The 12,616-nt window shown below is 37.5% G+C and overlaps 2 long non-coding RNA genes across 2 annotated transcripts in view; both read left to right on the forward strand.

Moving 5' to 3' along the window:
* The window catches only part of LOC126426997 (uncharacterized), a 60,234-nt gene extending 52,893 nt beyond the window's left edge, over positions 1-7,341 (forward strand). Inside the window, exon 4 of the long non-coding RNA XR_007576480.1 lies at positions 7,245-7,341. This is a non-coding gene — a long non-coding RNA (uncharacterized LOC126426997). The remainder of the gene's footprint in view (positions 1-7,244) is intronic.
* A 92-nt stretch (positions 7,342-7,433) lies between these two features.
* LOC126426996 (uncharacterized) lies at positions 7,434-10,197 on the forward strand. Its single transcript, XR_007576479.1, has 2 exons — positions 7,434-7,509; positions 7,605-10,197. It is a non-coding gene; the product is annotated as an uncharacterized LOC126426996 (long non-coding RNA).
* The last annotated feature ends 2,419 nt before the right edge of the window (positions 10,198-12,616 follow it).

The following is a 12,616-nucleotide window of genomic DNA, read 5'->3' on the forward strand; positions in this document are numbered from 1 at the left end:
TGTGTAATCCTTGAGACATCATTTAAAGCCAGTTTTGAAAGTCTGTTAATAGACTTTCTCGGGATAGTTTAAGTCTATCTTCAAGAGCCTTCAAGTTCAGTTCCTACAGTATCTCCGTGATATTCTCCCATGGATTAAACAAACCTGTGGCCATCCGTGCTGCCCTTCTCTGTCTATGTTCAGTATACCCTGTTAGTCCTATTTGGAATAGATCCCACACACTTGAGCAATAATCTAGAACCAGTCACATGAGTGATCTTTTAAGCAATCTCCTTTGGAGACTGATTGCATTTCCCAGTATTCTACCAATAAACCAAAGTCTCCCACCTGCTATGCCTACAACTGAGCATATGTGATCATTGCACTTCATATCCCTACAAAGTGTTACACCCAAGTGTTTGTACCAGTTGGCTGATTCCAACAGAGACTCATTGATATTACAGTTCTTTTATTTTGTGAAGTGCACAATTTTAAATTTTTGAACATAAAAGAAAATTGCCAAATCTTTGCACCACTTTGAAACCTTAGCAAGATCTGACTGAACATTTGTGCAGCTTCTTTCAGACAATACTTCATTACACATAACTGCATCCTCTGCAAAAAATCTGAGGTTACAAATAATATCATCTGGGTGGTCATTATTATACAATGTGAACAGCAAGTCGTCCTAACACACATACCTGTGACACTCCTGAATTTACTTCTACATCTGATGATGACTCTCCCTGCCAAAAGCCCTCAATCCAGTCACACATGTCACTTGATACCTCATATGATTGTACTTTTAACAAAAGTGTAGGTTCAATATTGAGTCAAAACTTTTTGGAAATCAAGAAACACTTCATCTACCTGGTTGCCTTGATCTAATGCTTTCAGTACATCATGTCAGAAAAGTGTGAACTGGGTTTTACGTGGTCAACGTTCTCAAAATCCATCATGGCTGGCATTGAGGAGACCATTCTGTTCAGATGCCTCATTAGCTTTGAGCCCAGAATATGTTCTAAGATTCTACACAAATTGATGTCAAGGACATTTGACAGTAGTTTTGTGGATCACTTCTACTACCCTTTTTGTAGGCAGGTGTGATCTGTGTTTTTTTTTTTTTTTTTTTTTTCAAAAACTGTGCAGATTTTTATTCAAAGGACCAATGACAAATTTATAGTTAGAAAAGGAGCTTACACAGCACAGATTCGGTATAGAATATGACAGGAATTCCATTGGGTCCTGGAGCTTTGATCAATTTTAACAATTTCAGCTATTTCTCAACACCACTGACACTAACACTTATTTCATCACCTTTCCAGTGGTATGAGGATTAAACTGGGGCAATTCCCCTAGGTATCCTTTGTCAATGAACATTTGAAAATGGAGTTAACCATTTCAGCTTTTGTTTTGCTGCCCTCAATTTCAGTTTCTGTCTCATTCACTATTGAATGGACACTAACTTTGGTGCCACTAACACCATTTACGTTTGTCCAGATTCTTTTGGGTTCTGTGAAAGATCATTTGACAATATTCTGCTACAGTAAACACTGAAAGCAACATGTAACATCCATTACATTATCAAAAGAAGTCAAACACAAAAAAGCCTTTATTGCTATCTCAACTGTGTTACTACATCAATCACCATTTCTTCAATATGTCCATAAAGTTTTCACCCCAGAATAAGAGCTGTTCCAAAAAGAGGAATTTCTGGAGATGTATTGAAGATGAATATGCTAAATGACAGTTAAGAACTATTCTCCACGTCCAAGGAGGAATGAAAGGAATTTCTCCTTCAGTGATTCAGAGCTTTGTCAAAAGCCACCGCTGAAAATTATTCACTGCAGTTTTAAAGATTACTCACTGATGATCTAACGTGAAAAGTTACTTGTGTAAATACTCCATTCTGAAGTCATCCTTTAAATATGGGCTGTACAGAAGTACATTCCTCAAGTATTTAAAGCAAAAAGCTGTAATTACTCACCCAAAAGCCCACTCTGTCCAAGCAATTTACACGAGCTGCACAGAGATATTCTCCTACTCAACTTTCGGTCACCACACAAGAATCAAATCAATGTGTGAGATATGCGCATTGGATGTCAATGAAATGGTGGAAATTTGTGGCACCTGTTACAGTTCCAGTATTTTCAAACAATATGCATAAAATTAAAGACAATGTTTAAAACAAACAATGGAAAATCCAGGATGGAATAATGACAATATTTTGAAAAGGACAGACTGCTACTAACCATACAGTGGAAATGATGGATCACACACAGGCACAACAAAAATACTTTCAGAAAGTAAGCTTTTGGCCAAAAAGACCTTCATAATGATTCCATAATTTGAGGTTCAACAGCTGTAAAGTATTTCATACAATAGATTTTAACCATCAGCTGTTTATTAGGTAAAACCCTGTAATGTCTGTCTATTTGACATGAGATATGATTGTCAATGTACTAAGACAACTTATGTCAGGTGTTTGTATAATTTCACTTGATAATTTTTATATTGCTTAACTTCAAATGGATATGGGATGCTTTTACTAGTCTGTTGTACCCTACAACCTGGATGATGGTTAATAACTGAAAGTGATAGATGACTAATGGGACAAATAAACAGCTGGTGGTTCAAATGCATTTTAGTAGAAAAAGACCTTTGTCAGAATAAGTCAACACATGTTTGATTCTTTTCCTTGTGCCAGTCTGTGACTCAACATCTTCGCTATAGGGCCAGTATCAACCTATTCTTTTCATAAAATTTTTTTGAAGACAGTGTTTCTAATACGAAATCACAAGCAGAAAAATACACAGTCAAGTGACAAAGGTACTTTGTTTTTGATTGCCTTCACATTCCATTCATACTACACTGCACCTTTTCATTTGTCCTAGGGTCCTGACCGACATTCCTTCCTTATTCTTGACCAGGTCTTTTCCCTTCACTCCCTTTTCCTATCCAAAGTTCTGTGCACTGAAAAAACTAAATGAGCAGTAAACAATTATTTTTGTTACTAACCTCATTTGATCCAAATATGTACAAATGTAACAGAACTGAATGTCAGGAATAACTGATTGAGGTATTGCATTTGTCAAGACACGAACCTCAAATTCAGGAGGCTGAAGGCTTGTGCACTCTCATTCATCCTAACTTATGTTTTCTTATATCACTTATTGCCAAAGTATTTGTATTTATTTATTGGTTCCATAATGATATGGTATGTCGTTTCCACATATAATATAAGATCCATCAGGTTTGAGGCAATAAATACAATTTATACATACCACCACTATGAATTTTAAATAGATCTTACAGGCCAATAAATGTTGCATATTGGTAACACAATTAGAAAACAAACAAGATTATTGAAAGCAATAAGTATAGTTAAAATATGTGAACAATTACAATAATTTTAATGGCATTGCAGAAACTCAGACAGAATATCAGTAGTGGCCAAAGGAGAATTGTTCCTGTTTGACTTCAAACGTGTATAAATTTGATATCTGTTTTAGGTGTGATGGTATATTATACAGCATAATGTTCGTATCATATGCTCCTCCCCTACAAATGTTTGTACTTTTGTGTCAATGTGTTCTACCTAATATCATAAAGGTGCAAAGTAAAGTTATGCTTGAAGATGCTTACTTATTTTAAAGCACTTCCTTTTGTAAATATCTGGCTTCATAGATGTGTAAAAGAGGCAGGGGTATTAAACTGAGAGTTTTTAATATTGGTTTAAGGGAATCTCTATATTTGGTTTGTTTTATTTTTCTAACAATTTTTGTATGTGGGTTAAAAGTTTTTCTGCCAATTACGGACTTCCCACAATAGATAATCAGTCGTGGTCAGATACCGCAATGGTACACTTCTCGGGCACATGGGTTGTATTGCATGAGGATTCTTGCAGTGGTTGTGAATGTATTTTAATTTTCATTTAGATTATTCAGGTGCATCTGCTCCAAGCATTAGAGTTTTTTTACCGTCTATTTACTAACTCTCTCAACTTTTGCAATATTATTCTTTAAAGTTAGTTTACAGAGAAATTCTAAGAATATTACCGCTTCAACCTGAGCACGTGATAACAATATGACATATGACTGTTAACAATACTATGAACATAACATAAAGGAAATTCATAGACTATGGTAAACCTGTATCTGTGTGGGGGATACGATGTATATTCTCCTGAAGAGAAACCCAGAATCTTGACCCAAGTGCCATCTTAAAAGTAGAAAAAACATATTTCTGTTTAATTAAGGTAACAAATGTATTTCAGAACAGAACCGAAGATTAACTTCCATATCGTATCCCACAAACTAATGTACGATTTCTGGATGAAACATTCGTAAAAGGTGATAGTAATTACAGAATGCATTAGGTTCTATAATGAACAGTAGTTTTATTTAATAGTCTCTCATAGGATGGAACAGAAACTCAGAAACATCACAATGAGTGACTACCTCTGCTGTACGGTCCACTGAAAATCTCAGTTTCTACTGTCCAGGATATAGGTTTGATATCTTTCATTACAAAATACACTGATATGCATTCCACAGAGCGAAATACAGTGACATGCTATAGATGAATGCACTTTGGTACACTTAAGTGCAAGTAACATATCTTACATTTGATCAAACATATTTTTTTATATGTACCAAACTCTTCAGACAGATGTGTGCTGCTGCAAACTGACCATTTTTTTCTAAAATATTTTATATCCTATTTCAAACAGTTGCGATGAGGGTGAAGGGGGGGGGGGGGGGGAGGGCAATCACTATCAACTTTTTCCCTCATTCGGAAGTATCCTAGATCCGATACTGGACATCCCCGCCCCAACCCCCCGCATTAACTACTCCACCATAACAACAACCCCTTCCCTATCAACCTCTGTAAAGTTAACCATTTTGCTTTCCAGCTCTCCAAAGACTTTTCCATACCACATGACCCTCACTTTGATTACTCCCTCTTCTCCTATGTCGTGACCACTCTGATACTACTGTCCACCACTTGCACCCAACATCCACTACTTGGATGAGTTACTGTCCTTCAAAATTGAACACTCCTTAATCACACCACAAGTCATTGGCAATCCGTGCTCCTTTTCAAGCTCCAGACCTCAGCCCTTCCTCTCCCATCGTCCATCTCATTGCCCCTTCCTCTCCCATCGTCCTTCCTATGTCACAATTCATAATACCTATTCCTGAACCTTCTACGCTACCACAGGTGTGCCCCAGGGCTCCGTCCTTTCTCCTCTCCTATACCTCCTGTACTCCACTGACATGCCCAAACCACCCCCACCAGTCCATCTTCTTCAATATGCTGGGGACACTGCCTTCCTTGCTCTCTATCCTCCCGTTCAACAGCCTCAGGGCTCCCTCCAAACCAACCTAAACCAGTCGCTGCTTGGTGAAACCAGTGACTCATTTCAATCAATCCTTCCAAAACCGAGTCAATCATTATAGGACATACCACCCACTTCTTCCGGCTCCATGATTTCTACCTGAACATCTACAACCGCGCTATATAACTTACCCCACCTTGAAATATCTGGGTCTCACACTTGACTGTCACACCTGACTCCCCATCTCTTTAGCATCCAACGAAAAGCCCACAGTAGACTCCACCTACTGCAACTCCTGACCAGCTGGACCTGGGGATTGCACACTTCTACCAGCCTTCATACCTACAAACCCCCGGTCCGTCCCATCCTTTGTTACACCAGTGTTGCCTGGATTTCCATCGCTCCAAAATTCTAAAAAGCAATCCAAATCATTGAACCCCATGCTCTCCGCCTCACTTTCCGCATCCGTCTCCTGTCCCCCATGAGGATCTTCTACGAACTCATACCCTTCCCAATCTCCTCCTATTCCTCGAACACATCCGTATCCCCTACACCGACCACCACCTCGCTCTCCGTCTGCTCCTGACGTCTCCCTTCCTCTCCACTCCCCACCTGCTGCCACACCTCTACCTGTGTGTTCCACCTTCTGTCCACCTCCACACCCTCCACCTTCTCTCCCAAAGAAACTTACATCATCTCTCTGTTCTGGATAATGTGCTTCGTCCTGATATTTACCCTTCCTTCCACCTCCGACCATTATTTTACCCACCCCTCCTCCCTAGTGTTCTCTCCCTTCCCCACACCATCCTCTGTTTCCTCCCTCCTACCCCCCTGTCCTTTGCCCCTCCTTCCTCGGCTGCTCTCTCCCCACCCTCTCCACCTCCAGCCCCTTGCTGTGCTACCAGCTTCCCCCATCCGTCATTATAACCCCCCCCCCCCTCTTTCTTTCCTCACTGACCCACACCTTTCTTTCCTCTCTCCCTCCTCACTGATCTTCCCTCTGTTTGGCAGCTCCTTCCAATTTTAATCCAGTTACTTCGTCGTGTAATGATGTTCGCCGTGTATGTAACGTAAGTGAAGTGTGTGTCGAGTGTCATCGTCCCATGTGGTTCACATTACTGTAAACGACCATTTTTAATTGTGCTCTTAGTGCCACCAGTGTTTGTGCTACGTCTTTGTCGAATGTCATTTTAATTATAGCTGTAATTTATGTAAATGTGCCTTGTGAAACTACCCCCTTTTTTTGTAAATTTTGATTTCTGTTGTTCCCCTTCTCATATCTAAATATCTTTTATCCCCATTTTTTATGTATTCCCACATGGGACTGGGCTATGAAATAACAATAAAGGAGACAAAATCTCAATAACATAAGACAGTACACAAATGGTTTTTTATGGTGATAACAATGGCTGTGCAACACTGGGTGTAAGATATGCTAATCCACCTCTTCTGTTGGTATCATCTTGGTCTGGAGTCAAATATTTCTGGATATCAGTCAAATTACAAGCAGGGTATCTCATTATGATTGTTGTCGTGAGAAGCGCAAAATCTTTTCAACTTTCCATTTCTACAACATAAGAAAAATTTATGTTAATTTGTAGAGCAAAAAAAAAAAAAAAAATAACATACGACTGATAATATCGTAACATACAATGCACATTATGTGTCTGAATAATACACTATGACTCCTTACCCATATATCACGTATATAGCCCTACTAATTTTCTTACATAACAGCTCTAAATTAAGTTCAAGAAAAGAAAACGTTGCTTACGTTAGTACTGTATATAAAGAGCTATAAAACACCGAGAAAATAAAAAAAAGTCTGTAGGTCTACTATTGCCATTATATTTGCATTTCCATGCCTTTATAATCTCATTTCCTGTAACGATGGCAGTCAGTAACACACAGAACTTTGTTCCAGTTATAGCTCCAGAAGTCAGTCACCAGCAGCAGATGTCACATGGTTATAAAATGGGAAACTTGAAGAATAAGCTACTAGTGGTTTGGATACACATTTGGCAAATTTCACCTTTCACTTAAAATGTAGGTACAGTTACAGTCCTTAAGAGTATACTGGCAAATGGTAACTCAAAGCTCTTTGTTCCTGTTACAGCTCCAGAAGTCAGTCGGAGCAGCAGCAGCAGACGTCACACAGCCATAATGCGAGAAGCTTGAAGAATAATGTGGTAGTGGTTTGGATACATATGACATATTTCACCTTCAGTTTAGAATTGAAGTTTGTTTATATTGGCAGGTGGTAACTCGGAGCTCTTTGTTCCAGTTATGGCTCCGATAGTCTTCCAGCAGCAGCAAATGTTACACAGTCCTATAGAGGCAAACTTGAAGTATGAGGTAATAGTGTTTTGCATACAATAGCAAACTTGACCTTTCACTCAAAATGGAGGTACATTTGCAGTGAGTTTAATGTTATGACACATAAATGGATTACCAGTGATGTATAGGTAAATTTCAACTTAATTTCAGTATCGGCTCTGAAATTTGGTCACTGGATACAGCTATATTCTTTTTCATGTTGATAGCAGCAATCATCAGATTGCAATCCAGTTAAGTACCTGTGAGGCATGAGATGTCAAAACTACTTGTGGGTTATTGGTAGCCTGTGTCAAGGCATGTGGCACCTCAAAGTTGTAAGTACAGTAGCATTTTGTTTTCTGCTTTACTTAAAAATTGTTAGCTGTAGCGCCCATTCTGACATTCAATTATTTTGAATTTCAAGTTTCTTAAAATGATACTGACATCAGTTTCATGTGTGTTAACACTAATCCATATATTATTGTTAATATATGCTGCTATTTTCCTCAGATGTCAACTGAAATTGTTTTATTGTAATGATAACAACACTTCAGCCTATGCAAACTTGCAGTATAGGCTACCTGCTGAGAAATATTTACTGGAAGAAATGGTTTCTTGAATAGGACAAAAAGGAATACCACTGAAAATGCCAAACGTGAATTGGTGAAACATCTTGTGCTGAATAATAAATTTCATTTGCAAAACACGGAAGTTTTCCTATCTTTGTGGTGGAACACAACAAATTCTCATAATTTTGCTAGTTTGTATTCTAGAAAGGGCGCCAGAAATGGAAGAGTATAATTTTTTTTTTAAATCGGGCATTAAATGTAAGGTTGGAGTACAGAAAGGGTGCAACTGGCCTTCCCCACTGAGGTGCTCCAACATGCATTTGTACCGATGTGCAGGTGGTTATAACACTAGTATCAAACTGCACGGTACCCACTTACTAATGTGACCTACCCTTGCATGATCTGTTGCAGACAGCAAGAAATCTGCTACTGCTCTTACTGCCTGTCCAACTGTTGCGGAGGATTTTTTTCCCTTGGTGCTTGCCATGACATGTTTTACCCTCTGCTCTTAAAATCTCAATTCTTGTTACATTTTTCATCCATTTTTCTATCTCCTGATGGACCTGTATTGATTAAAAAACTAACCAATGCAGAGGTGATTGTAGAACTTTTGTTATGGTCGCCATGCTAGTGGCAGTGTGGAGGGACTCCACTCTTTAAAAAATACAATTACCTTGTGGGACATGGAATTATTTATTATTAGAGGCTTTCATGGAAATTTTGTTTACTGAAAAAGTCAGTCATTATCTGAGGTATTTAAATGTTAACTTCAAATCTAAAACTGCATCAAAAGATAAATTTCAGTAAGTCTTAAACAAGTTTCAGTATCTTGCTTCACATGCTCGACCCTCCAACTATAAAAAACAGTGTTTTGCAGAGAACAGCTATTCAGATGTTAACATCCCAGAATTTGTGTAGAAGGTATCCCTTATATTGTTAGTTTCATTGTGGTCACACTCTACAGTGTAGTGTTATCAGCATACATATAGAAGTTTGAAGAACATATTAAATTAATTGCTAGAGACATGCCTTAAGTGAATAAGATGTTTACTACTAATGTGAGTCAGCTAAGTAGTTGCTGCAAGTTTTTATGTTGTTTCTAAAGTGTCTTTAGACAAGGATATTTCTGCTGTTTGTTTCCTGTTCTTCTGTTTCGGATAACTACTCATATATGCAGCAACTGCTGAAGCAGCCTCTGGCAGTTTATTGAAGTTCCGTGAACAAAGTGTTGTGTGGTCTGTTTGTGTAAAGTGATAAAGAAAAATGTTAAAGTGTAATTGCATATGTAATTGTGCATATATTTAATCATTATTTTTGGTAGTTGTAAGATCTATTTTCATGTAAATCAGAACATTGTATAATAGGTAACAACCGAATGAGGCAGTGTAGCTATTAACAGCACTGACCTCATATTCGGGAGGATGGGGTTCACTCTGTCTGGCCATCCTGATTCGGGTTTTCCGTGGTTTTCCTGGATCACTAAGGCAAATGCCGGGATGGTTCCTTCATCGAGGCCACGGCTGACCACCTGTCCTGCCCTTAAAGAGATCCTTTAAACATTCTGTGTATACCCATATTTTGAATTATTGATGTTTGTTGTATTGCTGTGACAACTGTTGCATTATGTTGAGATATTCTTGGATGAAATAAAAAAGTTTATATATTTGTATTTGTGGTCACACGTTAAAGTACTGAGAAAACTGCAGAATGGTTATGGCACCGAATTTCCATTCGGGTGCATTGGGATCCTTCGCCTGTTTGAACATCCTGATTTACATTTTATGTGGCTTCCCTAAATTCCTTTAAGGCAAATACTTTTGTTAGTTCCACTGAATAGGCCATGGCAGAGTACCTGCCATTTCCAGTCTGAGTTTCTGCTCAGTCTCTGACATGTTAATTATTTATTCATTCTTTTTATAATGCTGTAATATGTTTTATTGTGTTCCATATCATTGTGGAAAAGTCAGAATGAAATTGATCATCTCACATTTACATACATTTGTGTTGGTTACCATTTTTTATTTTAACTTATCTTCCTTTTGTTCCCTGTACTCCTAAGTAATTTGTTGAAAACCCATGAGCTCAAAGACGAGCACTTACTACCATTTTAAGATATATTTTACATACAAATATGGTAATCTCTCATGTGGCATGGTAATGTGTCTTTGTTGAGGTGATATTACTGTCTCATGAACATAGGTGTCTTACATAGAACATACAGAAATTAAACAGCTGTGCAGTAATCTTGTAAGAATATATTTTGTTAATTTTGGGGCAGGATAGGAAACTCATCTCAAGTGATACATGTATCACATCTCCTACCTTCTCAAGAAATGTCTCAAAATTTGTGGCACTACTGTGAACACAAACACTTGCTGTTTCATACATAGTATGGAAAGCTATGAAATATAGTAGTGTGTATGCAACATGTTAATACTTTCTAGGGATTTTAAACTTACTGAAATGCCTTGAGTATTGGAGGTGATCTAAAAATGGAACATAGTTGAGTATCTTCTCCAAGTATACCCCATCACTAATGCTTGGTAGCATCATGATGAAAAAGTGCCAGTGCTGTATCAGGTCAACTTGAATACAAAGAAACTTAATGTAATTTGGTGAAACTTAGCTTTGTGGCATTAGCGAGAGAAAAATGAGTTTTCTCAATTTGTACACATCCATTGCAAATAGGCTTTTTTTCGTTTAATTAGTTTTTGGCCATTGACTTTGAAACATTTTATACATAGTTTTGAGCATATCACTTTTATGCAGGAAAATTGTCCAGTGTACACTTCAAACATATGTATTGCAACTGAAGCACTTCACGGAGGTATATTTGGCATGAATACAATATGATTACAACAATAATCATGTCGGATACTTTGTCAGTGTATTTAAATAAAAGTATATGAATGGAAACATTCCACGTGGGAAAAATATATCTAAAAACACACGCTCTCCTTCCCTCTTTCCTGATGAGGCAACAGTTTGTTGCAAAAGCTTGAATTTTGTGTGTATGTTTGTGTGTCTATCGACCTGCCAGCACTTTCATTCGGTAAGTCACATCATCTGTGTTTTTAGATAAATAAAAGTATAGATTTACTTACATTTGGGCCTATTAGCACTTGCGCATACTGCATGAACGTTTTTGAATAAAATATGCTTTTTTGTTTTCAAAGAGCTCAAGTCAGTTCATTTTCTATTATGTTAAGCAACACTGAAAAACTCTGTTAGGTGCATTCATTGCTATGTTGAGGTTGTTATATGCAAGACTTAGCCCATCATTTTGAGTGCTCATCTTGTCTTGTTCATTAATTAGTCCTACCTATTCAGACAGTTAACTGTCATGATATTAAACTGCAAAAAGATCAAAGCAGGCAGCTGGCACTGACAGATGAAGTGTTTCGAAAGGATTCATATTATTGCCTCGGTGTGAGACAGAAAAAAAGCAAAACGTGGAATCCACAGATAAAGCATTCCCCAGGAAAGGAAATTTTGTCCAAGGTAAGTGATTTTAGATCTTTATGTAGATTGCTGTTCTTATTCCTAGTATTGATACTATGTATTGTGCTATTGGTTGGAAATACTTGCAACAAATTTAATTAAGGAATAAATATACTATAAAGCAGTGATTAGAATATGAAATTCCTTGAACAGGTTTCTACATAGTGTTCTTGAATTTATACCAAAAACGATTTTTATTAGACTTACACGCTTTTACATGCCAAAAACTTTTGCTCCGTTGATGAGTTACCCCAGAATATGATCCCTCATGACATAACAATAAAAGTATGTAAACTTTTTTACATTTGTCTCTCCTACATCTGACACCATTCTAACTGCAATTACAGACCTGTTTAGGAGCTTTAGCAATTCTGTGGTAAGCCTTTCCCAACTGAATTTATTATCGAGTTATAATCCCAGAAATTTAACACTGTCAATCTCTTCGATCTGCATGTCTTTATATCTTATGGGATTACAGAACCTTAACTTTCTGTTGCAGCTGCGAGGATAATATTTCTAATAGCGACCGATAACCTACATACATATAATATGAAACACTAATAATCGTTCTAACATCAACTAAAATATACCCGGAGTTAATTAGCTAAGGTTATGACACGATTCATACGACATTCCTGCCATTTCACACTACTCGGTACTCGCAGTTATACTGATAAGTTATCAGTGATAACTATTAACTAAACTGATGGATTCCAACTATGTCGTTATTTAACTGTAGCCACGTTGGAGTATTTGGTATTCGCTAGTGAAAAATAACTTGACAGTTACTAATAACCGTTAAAAGCAACGGTTATCAAAGAATAACTGGAACTGTGATAACGGTCACTCCAGAATAACCGTTTGGCCCACCTCTATAACGACTCGATTTCTACCTATTACGAACTTCAGA

Source organism: Schistocerca serialis, chromosome 11, assembly GCF_023864345.2.
Source record: "Schistocerca serialis cubense isolate TAMUIC-IGC-003099 chromosome 11, iqSchSeri2.2, whole genome shotgun sequence".
NCBI lineage: Eukaryota > Metazoa > Arthropoda > Insecta > Orthoptera > Acrididae > Schistocerca > Schistocerca serialis.